At 36.7% G+C, this 26,701-nt stretch overlaps 1 pseudogene; it reads left to right on the forward strand.

The window, feature by feature from the left end:
* Positions 1–20,172, forward strand: part of LOC100447291 (immunoglobulin-binding protein 1-like) — a 152,865-nt pseudogene extending 132,693 nt beyond the window's left edge.
* The last annotated feature ends 6,529 nt before the right edge of the window (positions 20,173–26,701 follow it).

Genomic DNA, 26,701 nt, shown 5'->3' on the forward strand with positions numbered 1-26,701 from the left:
TACAGAATAAGAATGTTTTCTTTCTTCTTGGTGACATTGGGAATTAGGTTTTTTCTAGTCTTTGGTAGGAATATTATAAATTATAAGACAGGTAATAATTCTTAAGATATTGAGCAAGCCATCAAGACTGAAAAACACTTTATGCTTTTGTTCCCATCTTAATTGTAATTTATATGTCATATATTGAGAGTGAAACAGCTCAAAATTTACCATATTGTCTCCTAATGGCAGCTTATGAAATTCACCGTGTCTCCATGTGAAAGCAGATGTCACAGGGGAAGTGACAATAGCATGTCTGTCTTAGCACAAGTTCTTCTCCCATTGCAGTTATGTATACACACACAGACACACACACACACACACACACATCTTTCTCTTTCCATTATATGTGTGTGTATCTCAATAACTTTCTTTATCACATGATACTGCTGATTTGTATCACTTCCTGTGATGCACAGGAATTGTGCAATCACAATATTTGCAAATATTATTTCACGATTTCACTAAAAAATGATTTTAGTCATGTAGACAGACATTCTGTGTGTGTGTATTTTGCTATATTTTTGCCTTTTCAATGTACCTTTCCCCTTTATTAAATTTATCAAAGTGAAGTTTCAAAGACCCTAAGGCTCTATTACAATGGTGACAAGATCAAATTCAATTCTTTGTAAAAATCGAATGTGATTTATGGTTATGTTTTACAAATTTTAAAATTGCCAATACATTTTTATATTTGCCAGTTTGATTTGATATTTGCTACCTCATAGGAAGTTTGGCTGATTTTTTTCAACTTATTTTTTATTTTGTTCATTTTAAAAATCAAAGTAAGTCTTCTACACGGTTTTAAAAACCACATAGTGTGTGAAGGGTTATAACAAACACTATTATTTTACTTTCCTCAGTCTAGAATGTGTAGTTACAGGTTAGGAAAATGTCAATTTTGGTCATCATATTTTTGAAGAGCAAGTAGGGAACACTTTTTCTAATTATGGAGCAATTTTCTTCTTACACATATTGAGCTGTTCTGAAGAGTATACAATTTCTTTTGGAAGGTCGTGTTTCTAGTGAAGCTGCCATAGTGGAATGCAAATCATAGTTACTTTCTAGTTTATGTAGTATTTAGCAGATATGCAGAGTGTTTACTATGAGGAAAACTTTGTGTGGGGACCTGTTGAAGGACAAAATCACAATTCTATCATGAAATTTGCTCTCAATAGGTTTGTAGTCTGGAAGGGAAATAATACAGCAATTAAAATCCATACATGAACTCTTGCCTGATTCACCTCTTTCTACCAGCTGATCTCTTTTCATTTTGTCCTAATGTTCTTTATCATGTTATCATTAGTTGTTTTTGCATATTCTACAAAACTAAAACACCTTGAAGGTAGTTAGGGGATATTCTTGATTATATCTAGAAATATCTGTCACCCATTGGATACTTAACAAACATTTGTGGAATCAATAAATGGTGCATATACAAAAGATATGCATATACTTAAGGACATTTTGATAATGTACAATAGTATTCTGAATAATTGAGGAATCTGATTAACATTATCGGTATCCTGTTAAGAAGAGGAAGGATAAAAATAAATTATTTCTTTTATTTCATAAATTGTTTGAATTTTTAATTCACTAAGTAATAGTAAGTATTACCTTCTCCATAGAGATTTTTTTTTGAGGATTCTCTCCTTTCTCTCGCTTTCTTTTTTTCTTTCTCTTTCACACACACACATACACATTCTCTCCCTCTTTTCTTGCTGAAGTCCTCCCCTGGGATGGTTTAGTGGTCAAAAGGAGCCATATGTGCATTCAGACTGTTTTAACAGGAAATCCATTAAGGATAATATATAGATACATTAAAAGGTCATGCTTGCAGGTTTTACATATATTATGATCTTTAGGAAATAAATTCATGGGAATGAAGATCTCCCAATTCAGTTTGGTGTAAATAACTTTGTTGATGTACTAAGGACCGTATACATCAGTTGTCAAATAGATAAATTTAAATCTGGGCTTTTCTTTTGGGATGATGAGGAGTTTTGATGAATTGGCATGCTTGTGAATAGACTCCATGAAAAAAGTCTCTAGGTGCATGATTGCTTTTCCATGTTAACAATCTTTAAATAGACACTCAATATGAAGAACCAAAAACCCTTCCATGGTGAAACTAGCCAATTAGCTCGCCAAGGTTTTGTATAATTGGGGCAGATATACTATTTTAATGCTTAAAATAAAATCTGTGGACTTACCTGAAAACCTGAGATTTTTACTATTATTATTTTATCTTTTGAATCACATATTATCCTCTTAAGATTGAGGTCTTCTAGTATAATAATTGACATCATGAACCTTTGATTTAGCCATGCCAGTTTGTGCTTCAATTTTTTATCATTTTAAGAGAAATAATAATACCTTGGGATTATTCTAATGAATAATGACTAAATTTTTTTAAAATTTTTATTTTAAATTCAGGGGTACATTTGCAGGATGTTCAGGTTTGTTAGATAGGTAAATGTGTGTCAGGGGTGTTGTTGTACAGATTATTTCATCACCCAGCTATTAAGCTTAGTACCCATTAGTTATTTTTCCTGATCCTCTCCCTCCTCCCACTCTCTACTCTCTGGAAGGCCCCAGTGTGTGTTGTTACCATATCCATGAGTTATTTTTCCTTATCCTCTTCCTTGACCTACCCTCCACCCTCTGGGAGGCCCCAGTGTGCAATTGTTCCCCTCCATGTGTCCATGTGTTCTCATCATTTAGCTCCCACTGATAAGTAAGAACACGCGGTTTTTAGTTTTCTATTCCCGAGTTAGTTTGCTAAGGATAAAGGCAATGGCTCTACCTATGTCCCGGCAAAGGACATGATCTTGTTATTTTTCATGGCTGCATAGTATTCCATGGTGTATATGCACCAATTTTCTTTATCCAGTCTGTCACTGATGAGCATTTAGGTTGATTAGCGAGGAGGCCAAGATGACCTACTAGAAGCAGCTACAGTGCGTGGCTGTCAAGGAGAGAAAAAAAAGGGGTGAGTAAATACAGCGCCTTCAACTAAATTTTTGAAAAGCATTTAGAATAGAGTCTACCTATAGAGCTAAGAAGGACTTATTAATTGTTCAAGCTTTTTGTAATTGTCATGATTGTTGTTTTTATTATTATACACTTACTAGCGTGTTAGTTATTCACTCTCTCTATCTCTCAGTTTTTCATCTGGATAATTGCAACTGTGCAATTTACCCCAAAGAGTTCTTTGTAAGTATAGATAAGTGATAGCTAGCTCAAGGGAAAGATTACACAAATTACAGCCAATATTTCTATTGTTGTATTATTCTAGCCATTTTGTATTACTATTTATTATATTTGTATTTATTTACTTACAAGCTATGTGAAACCTTGGAAATATTATTTAATCACTCTATGCCTTAATCTCTTCATCTGAAAAATTAGGACTACACTACTATGCTTTAGGGATTTTTTAATAAGAATAAATGTAGCTCATAGTAAGCATTCAACAAATGATGGCTAAAATTCTTTTCATATTTGGATTGTTGTTATTATTGCAGGTGATTGTGGTGATTTAATGTAGAATAACTACCCATAATATAAAAAATCTGCTTTTCAATCAGCACAGTGGAATTCAATCAGCTCCAACAGTTAAAAGGATTCATTGATTGAAAAGAGCAGATGTCTTGTCCTACAAAATCAGATAGTTTTAAAAATTATACTATGTAGTAAATTTTATTGTATAAATCTATATATATTTGCCCATGGATAGAATAGAAATATTTTCCTTTTATTTCCTCTAACAATCATATGTTGCTTGTCACTATTTTATTTTATTATTATTATACTTTAAGTTCTAGGGTACATGTGCACAATGTGCAGGTTAGTTACATATGTATACATGTGCCATGCTGGTGTGCTGCACCCATTAACTCGTCATTTAGCATTAGGTATATCTCCTAAAGCTATCCCTGCCCCCTTCCCCCACCCCACAACAGTCCCCAGAGTGTGATGTTCCCCTTCCTGTGTCCATGTGTTCTCATTGTTCAATTCCCACCTATGAGTGAGAACATGTGGTGTTTGGTTTTTTGTTCTTGCGATAGTTTACTGAGAATGATGATTTCCAATTTCATCCAAGTCCCTACAAAGGACATGAACTCATCCTTTTTTATGGCTGCATAGTATTCCATGGTGTATACGTGCCATATTTTCTTAATCCAGTCTATCATTGTTGGACATTTGGGTTGGTTCCAAGTCTTTGTTATTGTGAATAGTGCCGCAATAAACATATGTGTGCATGTGTCTTTATAGCAGCATGATTTATAGTTCTTTGGGTATATACCCAGTAATGGGATGGCTGGGTCAAATGGTATTTCTAGTTCTAGATCCCTGAGGAATCGCCACACTGACTTCCACAAGAGTTGAACTAGTTTAGAGTCCCACCAACAGTGTCAAAGTGTTCCTATTTCTCCACATCATCTCCAGCATCTGTTGTTTCCTGACGTTTTAATGATTGCCATTCTAACTGGTGTGAGATGGTATCTCATTGTGGTTTTGATTTGCATTTCTGTGATGGCCAGTGATGGTGAGCATTTTTTCATGTGTTTTTTGGCTGCATAAATGTCTTCTTTTGAGAAGTGTCTGTTCATGTCCTTCGCCCACTTTTTGATGGGGTTGTTTGTTTTTTTCTTGTAAATTTGTTGGAGTTCATTGTAGATTCGGATATTAGCCCTTTGTCAGATGAATAGGTTGCGAAAATGTTCTCCCATTTTGTAGGTTTCCTGTTCACTCTGATGGTAGTTTCTTTTGCTGTGCAGAAGCTCTTGAGTTTAATTAGATCCCATTTGTCAATTTTGGCTTTTGTTGCCATTGCTTTTGGTGTTTTAGACATGAAGTCCTTGCCCATGCCTATGTCCTGAATGGTAATGCCTAGGTTTTCTTCTAGGGATTTTATGGTTTTAGGTCTATCGTTTAAGTCTTTAATCCATCTTGAATTAATTTTAGTATAAGGTGTAAGGAAGGGATCCAGTTTCAGCTTTCTACATATGGCTAGCAAGTTTTCCCAGCACCATTTATTGAATAGGGAATCTTTTCCCCATTGCTTGTTTTTCTGAGGTTTGTCTAAGATCAGATAGTTGTAGATATGCAGCGTTATTTCTGAGGGCTCTGTTCTGTTCCATTGATCTATATCTCTGTTTTGGTACCAGTACCATGCTGTTTTGGTTACTGTGGCCTTGAAGTATAGTTTGAAGTCAGGTAGCGTGATGCCTCCAGCTTTGTTCTTTTGGCTTAGGATTGACTTGGCGATGCGGGCTCTTTTTTGGTTCCATATGAACTTTAAAGTAGTTTTTTCCAATTCTGTGAAGAAAGTCATTGGTAGCTTGATGGGGATGGCATTGAATCTATAAATTACCTTGGGCAGCATGGCCATTTTCATGATATTGATTCTTCCTACCCATGAGCATGGAATGTTCTTCCATTTGTTTATATCCTTTTATTTCATTGAGCAGTGGTTTGTAGTTCTCCTTGAAGAGGTCCTTCACATCCCTTGTAAGTTGGATTCCTAGGTATTTTATTTTCTTTGAAGCAATTGTGAATGGGAGTTCACTCATGATTTGGCTCTCTGTTTGTCTGTTATTGGTGTATAAGAATGCTTGTGATTTTTGTACATTGATTTTGTATCCTGAGACTTTGCTGAAGTTGCTTATCAGCTTAAGGAGATTTTGTGCTGAGACAATGCGGTTTTCTAGATAAACAATCATGTCATCTGCAAACAGGGACAATTTGACTTCCTGTTTTCCTATCTGAATACCCTTTATTTGCTTCTCCTGCCTAATTGCTCTGGCCAGAACTTCCAACAGTATGTTGAATAGGAGTGGTGAGAGAGGGCATCCCTGTCTTGTGCCAGTTCTCAAAGGGAATGCTTCCAGTTTTTGCCCATTCACTATGATATTGGCTGTGGGTTTGTCACAGATAGCTCTTATTATTTTGAGATACGTCCCATCAATACCTAATTTATTGAGAGTATTTAGCATGAAGGGCTGTTGAATTTTGTCAAAGGCCTTTTCTGCATCTATTAAGATAATCATGTGGTTTTTGTCTTTGGTTCTGTTTATATGCTGGATTACATTTATTGATTTGCGTATATTAAACCAGTCTTGCATCCCAGGGATGAAGCCCACTTGATCATGGTGGATAAGCTTTTTGATGTGCTGCTGGATTTGGTTTGCCAGTGTTTTATTGAGGATTTTTGCATCAAAGTTCATCAAGGATATTGGTCTAAAATTCTCTTTTTTTGTTGTGTCTCTGCCTGGCTTTGGTATCAGGATGATGCTGGCCTCATAAAATGAGTTAGGGAGGATTCCCTCTTTTTCTATTGATAGGAATAGTTTCAGAAGGAATGGTACCAGTTCCTCCTTTTACCTCTGGTAGAATTCAGCTGTGAATCCATCTGGTCCTGGACTCTTTTTGGTTGGTAAGCTATTGATTATTGCCACAATTTCAGAGCCTGTTATTGGTCTATTCAGAGAGTCAACTTCTTCCTAGTTTAGTCTTGGGAGAGTGTATGTGTTCAGGAATTTATCCATTTCTTCTAGATTTTCTAGTTTATTTGCGTAGAGGTGTTTGTAGTATTCTCTGATGGTAGTTTGTATTTCTGTGGGATCAGTGGTGATATCCTCTTTATCATTTTTTATTGCATCTATTTGATTCTTCTCTCTTTTCTTCTTTATTAGTCTTGCTAGCGGTCTATCAATTTTGTTGATCCTTTCAAAAAACCAGCTCCTGGATTCATTAATTTTTTGAAGGGTTTTTTGTGTCTCTATTTCCTTCAGTTCTGCTCTGATTTTAGTTATTTCTTGCCTTCCGCTAGCTTTTGAATGTGTTTGCTCTTGCTTTTCTAATTCTTTCAATTGTGATGTTAGGGTGTCAATTTTGGATCTTTCCTGCTTTCTCTTGTGGGTATTTTGTGCTATAAATTTCCCTCTACACACTGCTTTGAATGTGTCCCAGAGATTCTGGTATGTTGTATCTTTGTTCTCATTGGTTTCAAAGAACATCTTTATTTCTGCCTTCATTTCGTTATGTACCCAGTAGTCATTCAGGAGCAGGTTATTCAGTTTCCACGTAGTTGAGCGGTTTTGAGTCAGTTTCTTAATCCTGAGTTCTAGTTTGATTGCACTGTGGTCTGAGAGACAGTTTGTTATAATTTCTGTTCTTTTACATTTGCTGAGGAGACCTTTACTTCCAACTATGTGGTCAGTTTTGGAATAGGTGTGGTGTGGTGCTGAAACAAATGTATATTCTGTTGATTTGGGGTGGAGAGATCTGTAGATGTCTATTAAGTCCACTTGGTGCAGAGCTGAGTTCAATTCCTGGGTATCCTTGTTAACTTTCTGTCTCGTTGATCTGTCTAATGTTGACAGTTGGGTGTTAGAGTCTCCCATTATCATTGTGTGGGAGTCTAAGTCTCTTTGTAGGTCACTCAGGACTTGCTTTATGAATCTGGGTGCTCCTGTATTGGGTGCATATATATTTAGGATAGTTACCTCTTATTGTTGAATTGATCCCTTTACCATAACGTAATGGCCTTCTTTGTCTCTTTTGATCTTTGTTGGTTTAAAGTCTGTTTTATCAGAGACTAGGATTGCAACCCCTGCCTTTTTTTGTTTCCCATTTGCTTGGTAGATCTTCCTCCATCCTTTTATTTTGAGCCTATGTGTGTCTCTGCACGTGAGATGGGTTTCCTGGATACAGCACACTGATGGGTCTTGACCCTTTATCCAATTTGCCAGTCTGTGTCTTTTAATTGGAGCATTTAGTCCATTGACATTTAAAGTTAATATTGTTATGTGTGAATTTGATCCTGTCATTATGACGTTAGCTGGTTATTTTGCTCGTTAGTTGATGCAGTCTCTTCCTAGTCTCGATGGTCTTTACATTTTGGCATGATTTTGCAGTGGCTGGTACCGGTTGTTCCTTTCCATGTTTAGTGCTTCCTTCAGGAGCTCTTTTAGGGCAGGCCTGGTGGTGACAAAATCTCTCAGCATTTGCTTGTCTGTAAAGGATTTTATTTCTCCTCCACTTATGAAGCTTAGTTTGGCTGGATATGAAATTCTGGGTTGAAAATTCTTTTCTCTAAGAATGTTGAATATTGGCCCCCACTCTCTTCTGGCTTGTAGAGTTTCTGCCGAGAGATCCGCTGTTAGTCTGATGGGCTTCCCTTTGATGGTAACCCGACCTTTCTCTCTGGCTGCCCTTAACATTTTTTCCTTCATTTCAACTTTGGTGAATCTGACAATTATGTGTCTTGGAGTTGCTCTTCTCGAGGAGTATCTTTGTGGCGTTCTCTGTATTTCCTGAATCTGAATGTTGGCCTGCCTTGCTAGATTGGGGAAGTTCTCCTGGATAATATCCTGCAGAGTGTTTTCCAACTTGTTTCCATTCTCCCCGTCACTTTCAGGTACACCAATCAGACGTAGATTTGGTCTTTGCACATAGTCCCATATTTCTTGGATGCTTTGTTTGTTTCTTTTTATTCTTTTTTCTCTAAACTTCTCTTCTCGCTTCATTTCATTCATTTCATCTTCCATTACTGATACCCTTTCTTCCAGTTGATCACATCGGGTCCTGAGGCTTCTGCATTCTTCATGTAGTTCTTGAGCCTTGGCTTTCAGCTCCATCAGCTCCTTTAAGCACTTCTCTGTATTGGTTATTCTAGTTATACATTCATCTAAATTTTTTTCAAAGTTTTTAACTTCTTTGCCTTTGGTTTGAATTTCCTCCTGTAGCTCGGAGCAGTTTGATTGTCTGAAGACTTCTTCTCTCAACTTGTCAAAGTCATTCTCCATCCAGCTTTGTTCTGTTGCTGGTGAAGAGCTGTGTTCCTTTGGAGGAGGAAAGGCACTCTGCTTTTTAGAGTTTCCAGTTTTTCTGCTCTGTTTTTTCCCCATCTTTGTGGTTTTATCTACTTTTGGTCTTTGATGATGGTGATGTATAGATGGGTTTTTGGTGTGGATGTCCTTTCTGTTTGTTAGTTTTCTTTCTAACAGACGGGACCCTCAGTTGCAGGTCTGTTGGAGTTTGCTAGAGATCCACTCCAGACCCTGTTTGCCTGGGTACCAGCAGTGGTGGCTGCAGAACAGTGGATTTTCGTGAACTGCGAATGCTGCTGTCTGATTGTTCCTCTGGAAGTTTTGTCTCAGAGGAGTACCCGGCCGTGTGAGGTTTCAGTCTGCCCCTACTGGGGGGTGCCTCCCAGTTAGGCTGCTCAGGGGTCAGGGGTCAGGGACCCACTTGAGGAGGCAGTCTGCCTGTTCTCAGATCTCCAGCTGCGTGCTGGGAGAACCTCTGCTCTCTTCAAAGCTGCCAGACGGGGACATTTAAGTCTGCAGAGGTTACTGCTGTCTTTTTGTTTGTCTGTGCCCTGCCCCCAGAGGTGGAGCCTACAGAGGCAGGCAGGCCTCCTTGAGCTGTGGTGGGCTCCACCCAGTTTGAGCTTCCTGGCTGCTTTGTTTACCTAAGGGAGCCTGGGCAATGGCAGTCGCCCCTCCCCCAGCCTTGCTGCCACCTTGCAGTTTGATCTCAGACTGCTGTGGTAGCAATCAGCAAGACTCCGTGGGCGTAGGACCCTCCGAGCCAGGTGCAGGATATAATCTCCTGGTGTGCCGTTTTTTAAGCCCGTCGGAAAAGCTCAGTATTGGGGTGGGAGTGACCCGATTTTCCAGGTGCCGTCTGTCACCCTTTTCTTTGACTAGGAAAGGGAACTCCCTGACCCCTTGCACTTCCCGAGTGAGGCAATGCCTTGCCCTGCTTCGGCTGGCGCACGGTGAGCTGCACCCACAGTCCTGCGCCCACTGTCATGGAGCCAAGATGGTCGAATAGGAACAGCTCTAGTCTACAGCTCCCAGCGTGAGCGACGCAGAAGACGGGTGATTTCTGCATTTCCATCTGAGGTACCGGGGTTCATCTCGCTTGTCACTATTTTCAAAACAAAATGCCAGCTCCAATGGGAAAACTGAAATTTCACTTGTCATAATTGTCAGGAGATTCACAGCAGATTATTTACAGATTAATAGATGTGCTGGAAGATAAGGGAAATAGATATACCCTTTATTATACCATGAAGAATTTGATTTGCTAACACATAACGCATATCTATCTAGAACACAAACGGCTGGTTCAGTCTTCTTTATGTCACCTGCCAAGCATAGTTCCCTTCAGTTAAGGACACTAAAGAGTTGTTTTCCAATTAATAGAGCTTAATGAAAATTTTAGACTAAATCGTGATCAAACATCTACCCTTCAGGATTGACAATGAAGAAAAAATTTAGATAAGGATTTTTTTTTTGGACTTACATTTTAGTTTTCAGTGATTTTTATTGATAATGAGTTTTTTCTTATACACAGGATTTATATAATCTTTGTTTAATACTTTCTACGCTTTGAAGAATGTACAATCAAATTAAATGTAAGGTATTTTTTTCTCTCAAATGCAAAGCTATAGCTTTGTAAAAAGATAATAAAAATTCTCACATTGAATGCATCTGACTAGGATCAGAATAACATTATGAACATTTAAAATTAAGTTGACTTATAAAGTTTTATTTGTTAAGAATGATTTTTTAAGCAGAATTGAGATAGCTATTACCTATAACCTATAGTGCTAAGAGAGACTTTAGACAAAAATGTCCTCACCCACTAGGTTGCCCAGAACAGAACTGGTTATACCATTTATACCTCTTATAATATGTGGTTATCAACAGTATATCCTTCTCACTTCAAGTTGTCCTTGTTTGAATAAAATATAATCACTCTACTTAAAGGAGACAACATCTGAGCTTCATGAATAGCTGTTAGGTGGAATAGGTTGCAAAGCTGGAAAGAATATACAAAAAGAGAGAATCATGTGTTGTAAGGACCACATGAATGAGAATTTTTGAGAAACCACACAGTGTGAATGAAATGTGACATATGAAGTACTAAGAATTAAGTCTAAACATGCAGGCAAGAGTCATTTCAATTCCCCCTTCTTGTAGATTACTTTAGCAGGTGTATTTTACTTTATTTCTCTTTATTTTATAGTATTTTAAATTTAGACTTGCTTCTAATCTTCCAGGTGTCATGGCCGTGATCATTCAGCTTGTTGTCAACATCTGACATCTTTTAAATACAATGATTCTGTCATTAAGCAGGTTTCCTGACTGTAGCTCTTCAAACTTTGCTCATTACCTCTATATAACCATAAATATGACCGTAGCATGCAGCTGGAGTGTGTTTCCTTCAATACCTCTTACTAATAAATGTGACCCTCCAACAGACGTTACAGGAAGTAAAACTGTTCCATGGCCCACTCTACAATTCTCCTTAGTATTTGAAATCTAGTTTTAACAAGAATGAGTTTATGTTGGTTGCTGTGTGTCCTAGAAAGAAACTTGGAAACCAAAGAGAGTTAGAAGTGAAATGGAGTTTATGATTCTTTTGCTGTTTTGTAGATCATTTGGTTTTAAACTATGCTTGTATGCTCCACCCATCTCCAGAAAAAAATACCTTACTTTTTTTTTTGAGACAGAGTCTCGCTCTGTCACCCAAGTTGGAGTGCAGTGGCGCGATCTCGGCTCACTGCAAGCTCCATCTCCTGGGTTCAGGGCATTCTCCTGCCTCAGCCTCCCTAGTAGCTGAGACTACAGGCTTCCGCCACCACGCCTGGCTAATTTTTTGTATCTTTTTTAGTAGAGGTGGGGTTTCACCGTTTCAGCCAGGATGGTCTCAATCTCCTGACCTCACGATCCACCTGCCTCAGCCTCCCAAAGTGCTGAGATTACAGGTGTGAGCCACCACGCCTGGCCAAAAATACTTTACTTTTTAATATGGGGCTATATTGCAAAGAATTTTGAAATGAGAAGTCAAGAATTAAGTCTTTACTCAAGTCTTCTTCCAATAATTAGCCATGTGCTCTTGAGTTAATATTAAATCTCTCTTAGCTTCAACTTTCCATTTTCCTGATAAAGAAATTGAATATATAACGATCGGTACCCTCTGGGCTCTAAATTCTATAAGATTTAAAAATCTCTTAGAATGTTCCTGTGCCCTAGGAAGAGTCTCAAGCATGCAGACTGCATCTGGCCTGCTGAACCAAGTATAAATCATTGCCTAAGGCTTTTGGGCCTGGGCAGAGTGTGCCTTTCTGACAGCATTCATGATGAATCTTGTGGTAGTCTCAAAGCACAGGCAACAGTGTTGGCCTGTACTATAGACAGGAAATCTGACCTGCTCTGACTCAGAGGGTGACAACTTTAATGTCAAAGAGTGTCATAATGTCGATGATCAAGTAACTGAGACATTAACAAGAGACTTAAAACTTGTTTCCTCAGAAATAAGAATTGCATGCGTCTTTACAACCTAAGGATCATATGTTAATGGCAATGAACTTTAAAAGGCATGGAATGTGACTGAAAGTCTTTGCCATGTACTCATAAGAGCTTCTCTCTCATCCCTGACAACAGCCTCTGTTTCAAAGGCTACCTTTGCTGTTGTAACTTGTGCTTTTTTATTTTGTGTTTTCCCTGAAAAGTCAGGTCCAAAGATCTGTTCCATGTACTGTTTTACCTCTGATAATTCCTCTTAAAGCTACTTTTCTTGGAACTGACAATTTATGGAATTTTCCAATGTTCATTCATTCAATCAACAGTGTGAATTCCACTCCAACCAATAATGCTAAAGACCTTGTGCACGGCTCAGGGAATGCCTAGGTACATCTTCCACAGCACACACACCCACAGAACTCAGAGTATACTTTTTCTGCTGCCCAATCCACATATTTTTATCTCCAGTTTTTGGTATAGTGCTTGGCATGTAGTATACCCTTAACACTTACCTATTACAGCTAGGAATCGTGCTAACTGTTCTCTGGTGCCCAGCTTCACCAAATCACAAAATGTCAAAATTAAAAAGGATCTAATTATTCAACTATCCAGGTAATCTAATTTTATAGAAGAGAAGCTATCTGTAGAATGCATAAACACAAGGAAGCATGTTATATTCAAAGTCACACAACAAACCAAGATCAGAGTTGGGACACATATATTCATTCTCTTATCCACTACTTGTTACAATAGCTCTTTAACAATATGCTCTGCTTTCTAAATTAAAGATTAAGTATTGCATACAATTAGTCATGATAAATATTTATAATTTAAATACATTATAAACTATATATTTTTTAAAGTTGAAATAATCTGAAGTTAGGCTTTCGTAGAATACATTTTTTATTTGATGCCTGTAACAGTTATTATATGGGCAGAAACTAGGTTACAATTTTGTAGAGGTCAGCTTACACCTGTCACTTTGTCTCAGCAAATGCCTGTCACCGGGTACTGATAAAAAAAAATAAGTTCACATTAGCCTCTTTATCGAGAACAGAAATAATGGCTGCCTCTGATGCCCTCTTTAAAAATGTAGCCTGAGGAAATACATCAAAATAAAGCTTTTTTAGGGAAAAGAGGCATATAATTTTCTCAAGAGCAGAGCCTAGTGCTTGGAGGCAAATACATTTAGTCAGTGAATAGGCTAGAGAGACTAAAAAGTAACAATAACTGTGTTCTTAAAAGTTTACTATTATGATGACATACCAGTTTTGTTTTACTTTAGTTTTGTTTGTTTGTTTAAGTGGTCTCATCTATCTTTTGCAGCATTTTCCTGTCCTTGTGGGTTAAGGTGGTGTGCTGTTGACTGAAGATTCCCCATGACATTCCTGTGTCAGGATCTGACCCTGGGGATGGTTTGTTCCCTCACACAGCAAAAGCCATCCATGGCTTATTTCTGAGTCCAGATGTCTGTAGAAATGGCTTTCAAATCTGTATGAAAATGAGAAATCTAGCACACTGGATTTTCACAATGATAATAAAAATAAAAGCTCGCATTTATTAAGAATTCACTCTGATGCAGATTATGAGCTAAAAACAACATCCTTGCATATATTTAATCCTCACAACTCTGTAAAGTAGGTTATGTTATGTACTGCATTCCATAGACAAGGAAAATTGGGTTAAAACAGTTAAAAAGCAGTATTTACTTGGATGGAAAGCCTTTAGCAGTATAACCTTTATAGTATGAACTACTCTACATTTTCAACCAAAATTACCCTATGCAGTAGGCACTATTAATATCACAATAATTTAGCAGAAGAAGAGACTGAGCAATAGCACAACTTGCCTAGCCATACTGCTAGTACACAGAGCAGCTGGAGAGTTGAGATTTTGACTTACGTAACCCTTTATTTCATTGTTCACTTGGCATAATGCAGATCGATCACCAAAATAGTGTGTGAAGTGTTACATAAATTATCTCTAGCATAGTAAGTAAAATATAAATAGGTATATCGTAGAGTGAAGTTTTATCATAAAGTATTAGTACTGTTTCTAAATGTTAAAGGGTGGATTATAAATTTAAATTGGGAATTAGTTGTAATCGTTATTCAAATTCTAAATCAATTTTCTCCAATCACAAATAGAAACTTCAAATCTATTGGATCATCTGCAATACTTTCATTATAACATTACAGCATGAACTATGTGATGAGACACTTTTAAATTTTACTTAAATTTACTTTTAAATAAACTAAAACTTTAGTAAATCGTGGTTATAATAGAAATAATCCACAAATTATTTCTGTTATCAATGAATATGGTTTGTTCATCTTTATTTTTTTCTCTTTACTCTCTTTGCTTCCTTCTTCACAGATTCCTTTAGCATTTTGTTAACTTTCTAGGCATCCATAAAACACTAGGAAGAAACAGGGGCTATATAAGAAAGGCCTGGCAGAAATACAGTCAGGACAAGCCCACTATGGTTGAGAATTGTTCCCACTGATTATGAAACAATGATGCCTCAGCTTCACTAATATACAAGAGGCACTTATTTTTCCTTGGCACTCACTGATCTTATCAAAATGTCTAGTTGTAACTGTATCACAATGGTGTTTAGAATATAATTTGAAGTGCTTTTTACTTTTTTAACTTTTGAGGGTACATAATAGGTATATATATAATTATGGGATACATGATATGTTTCAATATAGTCATTAAAATGTGAAATAAATACATTGTTAAGAATGGGGTATCCATTCCCCCAAGTATTTATCCATGGACTTGCAAATATCCAGTTACACTCTTTAAATTATTTTACAATGTATGGTTACTGTTGACTATAGTCACTCTGTCGTGTTATCAGATAGTAGGTCTTATTCATTCTTTTTATTTTGTGGTACCCATTAATTATCCCTACCTCTTCACCACCCCCCACTATCCTTCCCAGCCTCTGGTAGCCATCTTTCTGTGCTCTATGTCCATGAGTTAAACTGTTTTGACTTTTAGATCCCACAAATAAGTGACAACATGCAATTTGTTTTTCTGTACCTGGCTTATTTTACTTATAAAGCTTTCCAGTTTCATCCATGCTGTTGCAAGTGGCTGGATCTCATTCATTTTTATGGCTGAATAGCACTCGATTGTGTATGTGTACCACATTTTCTTTATCCATTTGTCTATTGACGGACACGTAGATTGCTTCCAAATCTTACCTATTGTTAACAATGCTGCAACAAACATAGGAGTGCACATATCTCTTCAATATACTGACTTCCTTTCTTTTGGGTATATACCCAGCAGTGGGATTGCTGGATCATATGGTAGCTCAATACCCATCTGACAAAGGATTAATAACCAGAATATATAAGGAGCTCAAACAACTCCATAGTAAAAATCTAATAATCCAATCAAAAGATGGGAAAATGATTTGAATAGACATTTCTCAAAAGAATAAATGAGTTAAGGGTTTTTTTTTTTCAAAATCATTTTGTGATAAATATTTGCATTGCATTTTGCAGATTTAAATACAGAATGTTCTTATATAAGTATTTGCTAAATAACATTTCAGTAAGATGTAAAAAAAAACGTACTGGAACACTGGGTATTAAATACCAAAAAGTCTTCTACCAAGGAGATATTTACTTGAAAAAGTTTTCTAGGATATGCCTTATTTCATTTTGAAAATTTACTGGCAAGCAGCAGACATGTGAAAAAATGCTCATCATCACTGGTTATCAGAGAAATGCAAATCAAAACCACAATGAGATACCATCTCACACCAGTTAGAATGGCGATCATTAAAAAGTCAGGCAACAACAGGTGCTGGAGAGGATGTGGAGAAATAGGAATATTTTACACTGTTGGTGGGAGTATAAACTAGTTCAACTATTGTGGAAGACAGTGTGGCGATTTCTCAAGGATCTAGAACTAGAAATACCATTTGACCCAGCGATCCCATTACTTAGTATATACCCAAAGGATTATAAATCATGCTACTATAAAGACACATGCACACGTATGTTTATTGTGGCACTATTCACAATAGCAAAGACTTGGAACCAACCCAAATGTCCATCAATGACAGACTGGATTAAGAAAATGTGGCACATATACACCATGGAATACTATGGAGCCATAAAAAAGGATGAGTTCATGTCCTTTGTAGGGACATGGATGAAGCTGGAAACCATCATTCTGAGCAAACTATCGCAAGGACAGAAAACCAAACACTGCATATTCTTACTCATAGGAGGGAACTGAACAATGCTAACACTTGGACACAGGGCAGGGAACATCACACACTGGGGCCTGTCATGGTGTGAGGGGATGGAGGAGGGATAGCATTAGGAGAAATACCTAATGTAAATGATGAGTTAATGGGTACAGCAAACCAACATGGCACATGTATACATATGTAACAAACCTGCACGTTGTGCACGTGTACCCTAGAACTTAAAGTATAATAAAAACAAAACTTTGTATAATAAAAACAAAAATTGGTTGGCAAGCATTTAAAAATGTTTATGCAGAGTGTCTGTATTTCCGTCTATGTATCCTGCTGTTTGGCAGTGAGAGAGAACCGGAGGATGTGGCAGTCATACATATTCTGGTGTGTTCTTTTAGTTTTTCTCTCTATAGAGAAACACTTTCTCAATGCACGTTAAATCCTGGAATTGCTTTGAAAGTTTTTCAGTTCCTTTGCCTGAGTTTTGAGCAAAACTCCCTTTACTCCTGTGTAAATTCAGATGAAGAAAGTCATGTAAGAGGGACCATGAAAAGGTATGGGCGGCATTGATTTCTGAGTCTGAAAATAAGAGTGCCAAGGTTTCTTACATTTAATGAGGCCGTGGGTCCCACATTTTGAAGATTATTGATATTTAGAACTGTAAAATGGTGTGTGGTAAAAGTGGAATAAACTAGATTTTCATGGTGATTTGTATTCGTTTACATAATCTTTGCACTGTGGAGTCTTACAGTAAGGAACTCATATGCCCTTTAATGTCAGTGAAGACGCAACCTTATAGTAGAAATAGCGCAATAATTACAACTGACCTTGATTTCAAGGAGTCCAAGAAATATTATTGTACCTTAGTAGCAAATATTATCATCTTACTTATGCAAATGTTACCCTACCTCCAGATTTTCTGAGGCTCAAATCTAAGGGAATTAGCAATGGATAAGTGCTTAATTAAAGTATGAATGGAGTTATGCCTGTTTTCCTTTTCTACTATGGATCTTGGGTGGAAGAAAAAAAACTTATGACTGGCAATGTGGACTTATTGTTTTAGGATTAATATTTTTTCGGAATCATTTCTACTGTAAATCTGTATGTTGAGAAACTTTTCCCTGAATCTCAAAAAATACAAGTGAGCAATGTTCACTGTGAAATTGGATTAAAACAGGGCATTGACTTGTACTTTATGTATTTTTCTCTTTATATGTTTTGAATTCTGTATTAATTGAATGTATTAAAATGTGTATATCAATTATGTATAAACGTACATACACACACATGTTACACACAATTTTATTTGCACCTTAGTGAAATCACTTTGTTTTTCCTGGCTTTTTACATTTTTATATCAACTTTATTGTAGTTAAGTGAAGCTAATTGTGTTAGAACAATTCACTAGTTACTAATCTTGAAAGTTAACTTAAGGCAACTTAAAAGCACAATGAGCCAATAGAAACATTTTAAGTTAGGTTCAGTGAATTTAATTATATAGAAAACCAATTATTAACTTTTAATTTAAAGGTATTTCCAAGTATCTTCTTGTCTTCTCCAGAAATACATTTCTAAACATTTATTTTCAAAATATTGCTGCTATGATGATTAGGAATTACTCTGCTTTTTACCATGAGCAGCTGGATGCTGAGAGACTGGAAAATCTAGAGGAAATGAATACATTCTTAGTTATATACGACCTACCAAGATTGATCCATGAAGAAATCCAGAATGTGAAAACACCAATAACAACTAACAAGATTAAAGCCATAATTAAGTCTCCCAGTAAAGAAAAGCCTGGAACCTGATGGCTTCATTGCTGAATTCTACCAACCATTTCAAGAAGAACTAATATCAATCCTATTCAAACTATTCCGAAAAATAGAGGAGGAGTGAATTTAACAGTACATTAAAAAGATCATTCATCATGACCAAGTGGGATTTATCCCTGAGATGCAAGAACAGTTCAACATACACAAATCAATAAATGTAATACATTATATCAATAGAATGATCATTTCTATTGATGCAGAGAAAACATTTGATAAAATTCAACATCCCTTCATGATAATAAAAAAAGTACCCTCAGAAAAACAAGGTATAGAAAGAACCTACCTCAACACAGTAAAAACCATATATAACAGACTAACTGAAAGCCTTTCCTCTAAGATCTGGAACACGACAAGGATGCCAACTGTCACTACTGTATTAAACATATTATTGGAAGTTCTAGCTAGAGCAATCCAATAAGAGAAATAAATAAAAAGACATCCAAACTGGAAAGGGAGAAATCAAGTTATCTTTGTTTGCAGATGATATGATATTGTATTTGGGAAAAACTGAAGACTCCACTGAAAAGCTATTAGAACTAATTAACACATTCAGTAAAGTTACAGAATACAAAATCAACATACACAAATCAGTAGCATTTCTACATCCCCACATTGAATAATCTGAAAAAGAAATAAAAAAGTAATCTTATTTACAATAACCACAAATAAAATTAAATGCCTAGGAATTAACTTAACCAAAGAAGTGAAAGATCTCTATAATAAAAACTATAAAACACTCATGGCTCCCTCCCCAAGACGGCTGCTGAAGACAAGCTACTGCTGCCGCAGCTCCCCGAGCTGTTCAAAACTGGCAAAGTTTCTGGACAAAGTAGAAGTAGCTGCTGAACCTGCTGGTTCCTGGATAGTCCAGGAGAAGGTGTTCAAGGGCCTGGACCTCCTTGAGAAAGCTGCCAAAATGTTATCACAGCTTGACTCCTTCAGCCGAAATGAAGATTTGTAAGAGATTGCTTCCACTGACCTGAAGTGCCTGTTGGTGCCCTCACCATGAAACAAGTGAACCTCAGCAAGCGTCTAGATCATTTGCAGCAGGCTCCAAAACGCTTTATAAACTACTTAACTCAGTGCCATTACTATCATGTGGCAGAGTTTGAGCTGCCCCAAACTGAGAACAACTCAGCTGAAAATCACACTGCTAATGCCTCATTTCTATGGCATCTCAAAGACAGGCTAAAATAGAGAGATACAAACAGAAGAAGGAGTTGGAGCATAGGTTGTCTGCATTGAAATCTGTTGTGGAAAGTGGTCAATCAGATGAAGAGTGTGTTCGTGAATATTATCTTCTTCACCTTCAGAGGTGGTTTGGTATCAGCTTAGAAGAGATTGAGAACATTGACCAGGAAATCAAGATCCTGAGAGAAAGAGGGTCTTCAAGAGAGCCCTCAACTTCTAACACATCTCACCAGGAGAGGCCTCCAGTGATACCCTTCATTCTCGCCCGGGACATATCCAAGCCAAAGTATTTGGAGCTGGTTATCCAAGTCTGGCAACTATGATGGTGAGTGACTGTCATGAACAACATTGGAAATATGGAATGGAGCATTACCAAATCAGGGAATAGCCAAGGCAACATCAGAGGAATTCAGAAAAGCAGCTCAGCAACAGGAAGATCAAGAAGAAAAGAAGGAAGAGGATGATGAAACAGACACTCTACAGAGCTTGGGAATGGGATGACTGGCAAGACATCCATCCTAGGGGCAATGGCAACTGACAGAAAATGGGCTGATCTTCCCACAACATAACAGGACTGCAAGGTGCACACTTCCCCCCTGCAAGGAAAACCATGCAGTCTTCCCCTCCCTGGGCTCCTGCTTCAGCTGTGTACAATGAAGTCAAAGATGCCAAATCTTACTTTGCATTCAATAAATTGTCAAGTGATTTAAAAATAATAATAAATAAATAATAAAACACTCATGAAAGAAATTGAAGACACACAAAAAGTGAAAAGATATTCCATGTGAATGGAGTGGAAGAATCAATGCAATCCTTATCAAAATACAAATGATATTCTTCACATAAATAGAAAAAAAATCCCAAAATTTAAATGAAACCACAAACCACTCAGAATAGGCAAAGCTATTCTGAGACAAAGAATAAAACTGGAGGAATCACAGTACCTAACTTCAAATTATATTAACCCAAACAGCATGATACTGGCACAAAAACAGACACATAGACCAATGGAACAGAATAGAGAACCCAGAAAAGAAGCCACAAACCTACAGTGAACTCATTTTAAACAAAGGCGCCAAAAACACACATTGAGGAAAAGACAATTTCTTCAATAAATGGTTTTGTGAAAACTGTGCATCCATAAGCAGAAGAATGAAACTAGACCCCTATGTCTCACCATATACAAAAATCAAATGAAAATGAATTAAAGACTTAAATCTAAGACTTCAGAGTGAAACTACTACAAGAAAACATTGGGAAAATTCTCCAGGACATTGGTCTGGAGCAAAGATTTATTGAATAGTACCCCATAAGCACAGGCAACCAAAGCAAAAACAGACAAACAGAATCACATCAAGTTAAAAAGCTTCTGCATTGCAAAGAAAACAATCAACAAAGTGAAGACACAACCCATCGAATGGGAGAAAATATTTACAAACTACCCATCTGACAAGGGACTAATAACCAGAATATATAAGGAGCTCAAACAACTTTATAGGAAAAATCGAATAATCCAATAAAAAATAGGCAAAAGTTATGAATAGACATTTCTCAAAAGAAGACATACAAATGATAAACAGGTATATGAAAAGGTGCTCAATATCATTAATCATGAGAGAAATGCAAATTGAAACTACAACGAGATATTATCACACCCAGTTAAAATGGCTTATATCCAAAAGACAGATAATAACAAATGTTGGAGTTGATATGAGGAAAAGGGAACCCTCATACACTGTTGGTGAAAATGTCAATTAGTATGACCACTACAGAGAACAGTTTGGAGCTTCCTCAAAAATCTAAAAATAGAGCTCCATAAGATCCATCAATCCCACTGCTAGGTATGTACCCAAAAGAAGGGAAATCAAAATACCCCAGAGATATCCGCATTTCTATGTTTATTGCAGAACTATTTAGAATAGCCACGATTTAGAAGCAATCTAAGTGTCCATCAATAGATAAATGGATAAAGAAAATATGGTACATATATACAATGAAGCACTAAACAGCCATAAAGAAGAATGAGATCCTGTCATTTGTGACAATGTGGATGGAACTGAGTGTCATTGTGTTAAGTCAAATAAGCCAGGCACATAAAGACAAACTTGCATGTTCAAACTTATTTGTGGGAGCTAAAAAATCAAACAATTAAACTCATGGAGATAGAGGATAAAAGGATGAATATCAGAGGCTGGAAAGGGTAGTGGAGTGTGGGGGGAAAGTGGGGACAGTTAATGGGTTCAGTAAAACAGTTAGAAAGAATGAATAAGATCTAATATTTGCTAGGACAGCAGAATGACTATAGTAAATAATAATTTAATCTTATGTTTTAAAATAACTATAAGAGTATAATTGGATTGTTTGTAACACAAAGTATAAACACTTGAGGGGAAAGATATTCCATTTACCATGATATAATTATTATGCATTGCATGCCTGTATCAAAGTATCTCATAAATATATATACCTACTATGTACCCACAAAATACAAAAATTAAAAATTACTCTGCTTTTATCTTAATTACAACTTATATTTCAAATCTCAGGTTTACAAATATTGGAGAATAAAGCAAGGTATTATTCATAGCTCTACTCAATTTATAACTCAATTTTTGCTATGGCTAAAGATAATATTTACAAATACATGTTCACTGAATGTAGAACTAAGAAAATATCCTAGACTTATACATTCTTTATTATTGAATGACCTATATTTCTTATAGAAATCACCAGAAGTAGGTGACTGGGGATTTAAGCTTTCAAAATCTTATCAGCAAGCCAAGGACAATAGACTTTTTAATTATAATGTATTACTTCAATATCCTAAATGCCCACTCCGGAGACCCCTAACTTCCAGCTAGTTCATGATTTTGGTAGCATTAAACAGCTTTCAAATATGATGTTAAGTCACAATGGTGGGTTGAGGAAGAAATGAGGAGGAATTACAGCTGGGCTCCCAGGAATTTTTTATAACATGATGCTTATCTTAGCATGTATGATTGAGTTATTTATGGGTTACATAAATAATAGGCTTGCAAGATAGCCTTGCAATGCATAACAATCACGTTATGATAAATGTGGTATCTGTCCCCACAAACATTCACTTCACTCTGTAGTGAAAAGTAGTGAATGTAAGTCATGCAGGTCAATATTCTCTCTGAGGTATGTCACAGTGAGGGAAAGCAAGTTTGAGAAACGCTTGTATCATGTAAAGGTCCTTTCTCTCAAGGGTCTTGTTTAATCATCCATCTATCTATCACACGTATTTTTGGAAGTGCTTATTATTTGTATAGATTATACTATAGTCCAAATTCTGCATTAAACTAATTGTGAGATTCTTGAATACCTTGTAATCTCTGTGCTTGTTTCCTCTTCTGTGTAATAACAAAGTTAACTCAGATGATAAGAGTTATCTGGCTAGAAGGGCCTTCACTGTCTAAGCAACTCAATCAGCTTCTTCAGCACTTTGAGAGCCTCCTTTATTTTCCTATTCTTTCTCTTATATATGGTTAATTTTCCTGCAAAAAGATAGGCTTATGATTTTTACTGAAAAATTAACTCCTGAATTTTACTGTCCAACAGTATTTTTAGTCTTAGTGAGAGTGTGTTTAATGAGTTTAAAAAAAAATTCATCCTTGGATGTCATCATAAGCAACAAGTTTGGGAAAGCAAGAAAATACAATCACATTCTTCTACTGATGCCTGCAAATGAGAGTGATACACTCAAAGCATTAAAGAACCAGAAGGGTAAGGCATTGCCCAATCAGGATAGAAACCTACTAATTCAAGCACCCACTGGCTAGAGTACTCTTTGGGTGCCTAATGACAAAATGCCAGCTCTAATTTCAAAAATCGAATGTTAATGTTTTTACAGAAGCCAGGTATGTGGATGATTATGTTTACAGTGTAGCTTTTACTTATTGCTAAACAATTACATCTTTTGCTCTGTTTATATTAAGCAGAAACTCCATGGCAATCAAGTTATCTTCATATGGAACCCTAATTAGTTTACATAGCAACATTTTGGTTGTGAGTATGACTTCACCAATAAATAGGTGCCTTCACTTGAGGCAAGATGCTAAACAGAAAACCTGCCATGAACTTTGGGATCATCATCAATGGCAATCTAATGAGTTTTTGATAGAACATAGTATATGATGAATTGTCTGCTCTCAGAATAGTCATTTCATAGATTGGATGGCAGGCTAAAGCTAGAGAAATGACTAAAGTTTTTAAGGACTTTGTGCTTACTCTGCTAATTATTATTGAAAAAACAGCTTTAGTAACACTGGACAGTTTATGTTCTAATGTATCAGAAGAAAATGCGCACTAATATATTTTACTACTAGGTGCTATGCTTTCAAATTTTATTTTTTTCACTTTTTAATTTAAGATTTATGCCCCTTTATAAGAGTTTCCATCAGACACATACACCTCTTTTACATTGTACAAAAATCAATATACAATTTGGAAATTGCCTTTTAATTTATTCATCAGGCTCTCATGCATGCCGAAAGCACATTACTGCACATTGAAAGGAAAAGAAAATAATTTTGTCTCTGCTTTGGATCATATTTTCTCAATTCACAATTATGTTTAACCTCTTAAGAAACTAATTCAGGCATGCTGAAATAAAGCTCATCAAAGTAGCCACAGCATAAAAGAAAAATCCTAATGAAGCTTGGATCAGAAGGTATTTGAGGGTGAACGCTTAAAATGATTTAAAGGTTAAAGATATGGAAACTGCAGTTGATGCTACAATTTTCAAACATGCTAGATTTTACAGATATTTTACAATTTGAGCAGTTTGAGCAAATTACCAATTCAGAGACTTAAAGTATTGAATTCCTACTATGGGCAATGAAGCCAAACCGTGGGAGCAGCGTGTCTCTACTTTTCCAGGGAGCTATTTGTTGGGTCACCTAGACCTTTGGTTTTCTAAAGACAGCCTTTAAACCAGATGCATAAGAATCATCTGTTTTATTTATTAAAGATAGAAATTCCTGAACTCCACTCAAAATTGACAGGCTAGGAATAATTAGGTGGGTTCTAGATGTTAGTATTTTTATTTTTATTTTTATTTTTTCTGATACAGAGTTTTGCTCTTGTTGCCCAGGCTGGGGTGCAATGGCACGATCTCAGCTCACTGCAACCTTCCGGGTTCAAGCGATTCTCCTGTCAGCCTCCCGAGTAGCTGGGATTACAGGCACCAGCCACCATGCCTGGTTAATTTTTGTGTTTTTGGTAGAGATAGGGTTTCACCACGTTGGCCAGGGTGGTCTCGAACTCCTGACCTCAGGTGATCTGCCCGCCTCTGCCTCCTAAAGTGATGTTAGTACTTTTAATGAACCTCTCCTGTCAATGCTGTCCTAGATGCAATGTAGTATGATTCTCACAAAATTCCACGTGGTATATTTTAGCCTTGTTTTGATATTCAATAAAGGGGAAAGAGAAAGGTAGAGGGTGACAAAATTGCTTTAATGTAATGGGTGCACAAGGTACAGACACAAAGCTTCCTGCCAAATGAGCTTTTCTCAGAGCTCTGCGCCATTTCTTCTGGCACCATTACTCTTCGTTGCCATCATTTGTTACCCTTTGGTGAACTCTTTCTGTGATTTGAGAGGACACAGGTGCTCCAAACCTGAATAGCAGCCTTAGACAGTTTTTAGCTGTTTTGCTATTTGTAGGGAGCACTAGAATTTTTCAGACCCCTTAACTACTCTTTGTTTGACAAATAACACAATAGAGAAGATTGATATCGAGGTCTTTTAGATAATTGTGCAGGAAGAAGCTGCAGGAGCTATACGTTAGCTCTACTCTGTTTGTTAACAGTTGAGTTAAGTGATCCACCAGTCATTTAAAACAAATGAATCTAAATTTATTTTAATACCAGTGCTAATAATAGCATTAAGCATTGGCTTAGCTTAGCACTACGAATAGACTTTAAATCTTTCGTAGTACATGATTGCTAATCACAGCAAGAACATTTGGAAAAGGGATAAAGAGTAAAGGATACAAATTATACTGACCCTAACACTATTAGGTCCCTAATAAATAACTGTGAAAGGCAAGAAAGAAAAAGGAAAATGGAAAGAAGGAATGAAGGAAAGGAGGAAACAAATTATACACCCCTTTATACGGATCTGTGTTTCTAAAACAATAAATCTTGTGTGTTTACCTACGAGAATCTGCTAAACGTGTTTAGTTCTAATAAGTACTTAATATAATATTTAGGGATAAAATAGCAATACATAAAAAAGAGGATTTTCAAAATGGTTTCTTAAATGTATGCCGTGAAATGTGATTTTGAACAAGCCATACATTTTTAAAATCCTGTCTATGCCACTTTTGTATCTATTGTGTGAGTTAATGCAACAGCGAAAGTACAGCTGCTAACATTCCCTGTGCTGCTTTTCGTTACTAATATTCCCTCATGGGCCTTTGTGCTTTGCTTTTTCTATTGTTCAAAGTAGAAAAGTAATATCTAAATGTTAATATTTTACTTTGGCCGGGCGCTGTGGCTCACGCCTGTAATCCCAGCACTGTGGGAGGCTGAGGTGGGCAGATCATGAGGTCAGCAGTTTGAGACCAGCCTGGCCAACATGGTGAAACTCTGTCTTTACAAAAAAATACAAAAGTAGCTGTGCATGGTGGCACGTGCCTGTGATCCCAGCTACTCTGGAGGCTGAGGTGGAAGAATCACTTGAACCCAAGAGGCAGAGGTTGCAGTGAGCCAAGATCGCGCCACTGCACTCCAGCCTGGGTGACAGAGTGAGACTCTGTCTCTAAGAAAAAAAAAAAGCAAAAAACAAAAAACTTTTAGAAGATGGAAAAATTAAATTTGGAAGTAGATGTTAAGGGTTTGAGCCTTAGTGCTCTCAATTACTGGTTTTGAGATTTGGGCAAGTCTCTTAAATGCCCCATACCTAAATCCACTCTTTGCTAAAATGGGAATAAAAATACATTTGTTATATTCTTTAGAAAGTGGGGAGACATTCCAAAGAGAGTACTCTGAAAGCTGTTCGCAGATTGTCAACCACTGTTCAATTGCGCTTGTTATTCTAATCTTTCAACACAACTTC

This window comes from Pongo abelii, chromosome 3, assembly GCF_028885655.2.
Source record: "Pongo abelii isolate AG06213 chromosome 3, NHGRI_mPonAbe1-v2.0_pri, whole genome shotgun sequence".
NCBI classification, from domain to species: Eukaryota; Metazoa; Chordata; class Mammalia; order Primates; family Hominidae; genus Pongo; species Pongo abelii.